Source organism: Salvelinus fontinalis, unplaced genomic scaffold (genome assembly GCF_029448725.1).
Source record: "Salvelinus fontinalis isolate EN_2023a unplaced genomic scaffold, ASM2944872v1 scaffold_0291, whole genome shotgun sequence".
NCBI classification, from domain to species: Eukaryota; Metazoa; Chordata; class Actinopteri; order Salmoniformes; family Salmonidae; genus Salvelinus; species Salvelinus fontinalis.
This window is the reverse complement of record NW_026600500.1, coordinates 12,501-18,594: the sequence shown is the minus strand read 5'-3', so window position 1 is coordinate 18,594 and position 6,094 is coordinate 12,501.

Sequence of the window (6,094 nt, the reverse complement as noted above, 5' to 3'; positions counted from 1 at the left end):
AACATGCTGTTTAAACAGTAGGAGACGGACAGAAGGGAACAAAGTGGCCAGGCTAACATGCTGTTTAAACAGTAGGAGACGGACAGAAGGGAACAAAGTGGCCAGGCTAACATGCTGTTTAAACAGTAGGAGACGGACAGAAGGGAACAAAGTGGCCAGGCTAACATGCTGTTTAAACAGTAGGAGACGGACAGAAGGGAACAAAGTGGCCAGGCTAACATGCTGTTTAAACAGTAGGAGACGGACAGAAGGGAACAAAGTGGCCAGGCTAACATGCTGTTTAAACAGTAGGAGACGGACAGAAGGGAACAAAGTGGCCAGGCTAACATGCTGTTTAAACAGTAGGAGACGGACAGAAGGGAACAAAGTGGCCAGGCTAACATGCTGTTTAAACAGTAGGAGACGGACAGAAGGGAACAAAGTGGCCAGGCTAACATGCTGTTTAAACAGTAGGAGACGGACAGAAGGGAACAAAGTGGCCAGGCTAACATGCTGTTTAAACAGTAGGAGACGGACAGAAGGGAACAAAGTGGCCAGGCTAACATGCTGTTTAAACAGTAGGAGACGGACAGAAGGGAACAAAGTGGCCAGGCTAGCATGCTGTTTAAACAGTAGGAGACGGACAGAAGGGAACAAAGTGGCCAGGCTAACATGCTGTTTAAACAGTTGGAGACGGACAGAAGGGAACAAAGTGGCCAGGCTAGCATGCTGTTCAAACAGTTGGAGACGGACAGAAGGGAACAAAGTGGCCAGGCTAGCATGCTGTTTAAACAGTTGGAGACGGACAGAAGGGAACAAAGTGGCCAGGCTAACATGCTGTTTAAACAGTTGGAGACGGACAGAAGGGAACAAAGTGGCCAGGCTAACATGCTGTTTAAACAGTAGGAGACGGACAGAAGGGAACAAAGTGGCCAGGCTAACATGCTGTTTAAACAGTAGGAGACGGACAGAAGGGAACAAAGTGGCCAGGCTAGCATGCTGTTTAAACAGTAGGAGACGGACAGAAGGGAACAAAGTGGCCAGGCTAACATGCTGTTTAAACAGTAGGAGACGGACAGAAGGGAACAAAGTGGCCAGGCTAACATGCTGTTTAAACAGTAGGAGACGGACAGAAGGGAACAAAGTGGCCAGGCTAGCATGCTGTTTAAACAGTAGGAGACGGACAGAAGGGAACAAAGTGGCCAGGCTAACATGCTGTTTAAACAGTAGGAGACGGACAGAAGGGAACAAAGTGGCCAGGCTAACATGCTGTTTAAACAGTAGGAGACGGACAGAAGGGAACAAAGTGGCCAGGCTAGCATGCTGTTTAAACAGTAGGAGACGGACAGAAGGGAACAAAGTGGCCAGGCTAACATGCTGTTTAAACAGTAGGAGACGGACAGAAGGGAACAAAGTGGCCAGGCTAACATGCTGTTTAAACAGTAGGAGACGGACAGAAGGGAACAAAGTGGCCAGGCTAACATGCTGTTTAAACAGTAGGAGACGGACAGAAGGGAACAAAGTGGCCAGGCTAACATGCTGTTTAAACAGTAGGAGACGGACAGAAGGGAACAAAGTGGCCAGGCTAACATGCTGTTTAAACAGTAGGAGACGGACAGAAGGGAACAAAGTGGCCAGGCTAGCATGCTGTTTAAACAGTTGGAGACGGACAGAAGGGAACAAAGTGGCCAGGCTAGCATGCTGTTTAAACAGTTGGAGACGGACAGAAGGGAACAAAGTGGCCAGGCTAACATGCTGTTCAAACAGTAGGAGACGGACAGAAGGGAACAAAGTGGCCAGGCTAGCATGCTGTTTAAACAGTTGGAGACGGACAGAAGGGAACAAAGTGGCCAGGCTAGCATGCTGTTTAAACAGTTGGAGACGGACAGAAGGGAACAAAGTGGCCAGGCTAACATGCTGTTTAAACAGTAGGAGACGGACAGAAGGGAACAAAGTGGCCAGGCTAACATGCTGTTTAAACAGTAGGAGACGGACAGAAGGGAACAAAGTGGCCAGGCTAACATGCTGTTTAAACAGTAGGAGACGGACAGAAGGGAACAAAGTGGCCAGGCTAACATGCTGTTTAAACAGTAGGAGACGGACAGAAGGGAACAAAGTGGCCAGGCTAACATGCTGTTTAAACAGTAGGAGACGGACAGAAGGGAACAAAGTGGCCAGGCTAACATGCTGTTTAAACAGTAGGAGACGGACAGAAGGGAACAAAGTGGCCAGGCTAGCATGCTGTTTAAACAGTTGGAGACGGACAGAAGGGAACAAAGTGGCCAGGCTAACATGCTGTTTAAACAGTAGGAGACGGACAGAAGGGAACAAAGTGGCCAGGCTAACATGCTGTTTAAACAGTAGGAGACGGACAGAAGGGAACAAAGTGGCCAGGCTAACATGCTGTTTAAACAGTAGGAGACGGACAGAAGGGAACAAAGTGGCCAGGCTAACATGCTGTTTAAACAGTAGGAGACGGACAGAAGGGAACAAAGTGGCCAGGCTAACATGCTGTTTAAACAGTAGGAGACGGACAGAAGGGAACAAAGTGGCCAGGCTAACATGCTGTTTAAACAGTAGGAGACGGACAGAAGGGAACAAAGTGGCCAGGCTAACATGCTGTTTAAACAGTAGGAGACAGACAGAAGGGTGTGTTCATAACAATTCAACTGTTCTACCTTGTTATCTAGCAAATAGATACACGTTGGCTCAACTTGAAATATAAATATTAGTTGGCTACTCACTAACACGTGGGCTTGTGCGTGAGAGATTGTTGATGAGACCTGTGTTAATGTTCTAGAATGCCTGCTGCAGGAGGTTAGTCATTATTAGTGAGTGTGTATTATGCATGGTTCTGGTTCAATTTGTAACAAAAAGGGAATTTACAGAGACAGACTTGAAAGTCAGACCAGTGAGAGAGGGGGGGGGGGGGGCATTAATGTTGTTTTCTATAAACAGACACTTTGAAGAGGTCCTGAGAGATGCTATTTCACCTCATCATCACTTTCATCCAACTACATTCTTTCAACTGTCCTACAAACTATAAATACCTTAGAGTGAATGCCAAATTGAAACGCAAAAACAGATGAGTACAGAAACTTAAGGTTGGTTTTCCAAACACTGATTATGCATAGTTCTGGACTAAGATTCGCACACAATCAAGATTCTCCATTGAAACAGCTTTTTAGTTTGCTATTTAGTAAAGCCTCCTAGGGTTTTCCTCCCTCCCACCCCTCTCCTCATTCTACTCCTTTGTTTCACCCTCCCCTTCACCCTGCTGTGTGTGTGTGTGTGTGTGTGTGTGTGTGTGTGTGTGTGTGTGTGTGTGTGTGTGTGTGTGTGTGTGTGTGTGTGTGTGTGTGTGTGTGTGTGTGTGTGTGTGTGTGTGTGTGTGTGTGTGTGTGTGTGTGTGTGTGTGTGTGTGTGTGTGTGTGCGTGTGTGCGTGTGTGTGTGTGTGTGTGTGTGTGCCTGCCTGTGTGTGTGCCTGTGTGTGTGTGTGTGTCTTTAAGAACAAATAAATGCAAATGTCAAGTGCTGACAGATTAGTATTTCAGCAAGCAGCCAACGGTAGAGACGGGATAACTTTAACCCCTTCCTGTAGCCTACAGGGACCCACTTCCAAAATGGATTATTCTGGAAGGGTTTCTGCAACTTGATGGGTATTTGGTGACATTTGGACAGATCTCTTCTGAGAAAGCTGTTCAATTTACATTAGCATTTGAGTCATTCAGCTGACTTCTGATCAGTGCATTGAACTAAAGTACATAAAACAACCACATACTGTATCACAACCATAACATAAACGCTTCACTTGTTATCATCAAACATTGGATAACAAATAACTACTGCTGACTTACTTCCATATGAATAAAGCAAATGCATAATGTTTTGTATCTTTATTGGTCACTGTGATGTAAATCTATTTCTCCTCCCCATTCACTCTGAGTTAGCCCATAAATGCTATGTGGAACAGGAAATAACCTTTGACCCCTGTGGATGGGCTACTGTACTTCACCAATCAGATGCACCATGTGTTTAACCCTGAGCCAAGGCCCTTAGAGGGAGGGGTCGAGAGGAGCAGCATCTGAGGAGACCACTACCGGACATGTGGGAAATACCTTGGCGGTTTCTGGTGGTTTCCCAGGAGACCCTGGTAAACGTACGGCTGTCGGTGGGGAGGAGCTCTAATACCAATGACAGGAGGAGGGGCTGACATTTGAGAAATGTATCCTGCAATACATCCTAGCTTATCTCTGTGTATGTGTGCGTGCGTGCGTGCGTGCGTGCGTGCGTGTGAGTGCGTGCGTGCGTGCGTGCGTGTAGTAAGTCCACACTATAGCAGACATGTATACAGGCAGTCAGGTAGGCAGCATGGCGGTCCGCCGGGTGAGAACACACATGGTTCAGATTAGGGCCCATGTAGTGAACAGAAGGAGGAGGAAAGAGAAGGCCTGCTAGCAGGAACAGGCAGGAACCCTCCAATTCTCACTTCCTGCTTCTGGGCGAAAGGCGATCCGATTCGCAGTCACCCAACTGTGCCGCCAACAGAAGGCACAGTGTTCCCCGGCAGCCAATAGGGGATTCATGGGATTTGTTGTACGCTCCCGGGGCAACCAATCACATTAAATCAAGCTGTCACCGCTCTAAAACACAGGGTTTGTATCCCTAATGAGCACTGGGGATATGGATAAAGACAATCCCATTCAATCATGCTGCCAATTCTCGCTGCACTGGCGGCAGGTCCAGTGACAAGTATATCACTAATGAGAGGTTGTATGTTGAATACACCGAGCTGTCTGTCTAAACTACTGGCACACAGCTCAGACACCCATGCATACCCCACAAGACATGCCACAAGAGGTCTGTTTAAACTACTGGCACACAGCTCAGACACCCATGCACACCCCACAAGACATGCCACAAGAGGTCTGTTTAAACTACTGGCACACAGCTCAGACACCTATGCATACTCCACAAGACAAGCCACAAGAGGTCTGTCTAAACTACTGGCACACAGCTCAGACACCTATGCATACCCCACAAGACATGCCACAAAAGGTCTGTCTAAACTACTGGCACACAGCTCAGACACCTATGCATACCCCACAAGACATGCCACAAAAGGTCTGTCTAAACTACTGGCACACAGCTCAGACACCCATGCACACCCCACAAGACATGCCACAAGAGGTCTGTTTAAACTACTGGCACACAGCTCAGACACCTATGCATACTCCACAAGACAAGCCACAAGAGGTCTGTCTAAACTACTGGCACAAAGCTCAGACACCCATGCATACCCCACAAGACACCAGAGGTCTGTTTAAACTACTGGCACACAGCTCAGACACCCATGCACACTCCACAAGACATGCCACAAGAGGTCTCTTCACAGTCCCCAAGTCCAGAACAGACTATGGGAGGCACACAGTACTACATAGAGCCATGACTACATGGAACTCTATTCCACATCAAGTAACTGACACAAGCAGTAAAATTAAATTTAAAAAACAGATGAAAAAACACCTTATGGAACAGCGGGGACTGTAAACTATCACAAACATTGGCACAGACAGACACACACACACACACACGATAACATACGCACTACACATACACATGGATTTAGTACTGTAGATATGTGGTGGAGTAGGGGCCTGAGGGAACACAGTGTGTTGTGAAATCTGTGAATGTATTGTCATGTTTTTAAATGGTATAAACTGCCTTCATTTTGCTGGACCCCAGGAAGAGGAGCTGCTGCTTAGGCAACAGCTAATGGGGATCCATAATAAATACAAATACAAATGTATGCAACCCGAATGGCACACTGTTGCCTACAATACAGAGTGCACTACTTTTGATCAGCGCCCTATGGAATTCCCTATGAGCCCTGGTAAAAAGTAGGGTTCTACATAGGGAATCGGGTTTCATTAGGGATACAGACCTGGTCAATGCCTGTCATTGCTCACAGGAAACGTCTTTTCAAACAGAGGGAGGCTGATCATTAAATCTGAGGGAAAATAGAGGGATACGTTTACATTGCTTTTTTCCCCCAGGAAGCTAATCTAGAGTGTTTAAAGTGATAGGCAAGTTGAGCTGTTTAAAATGAGACGG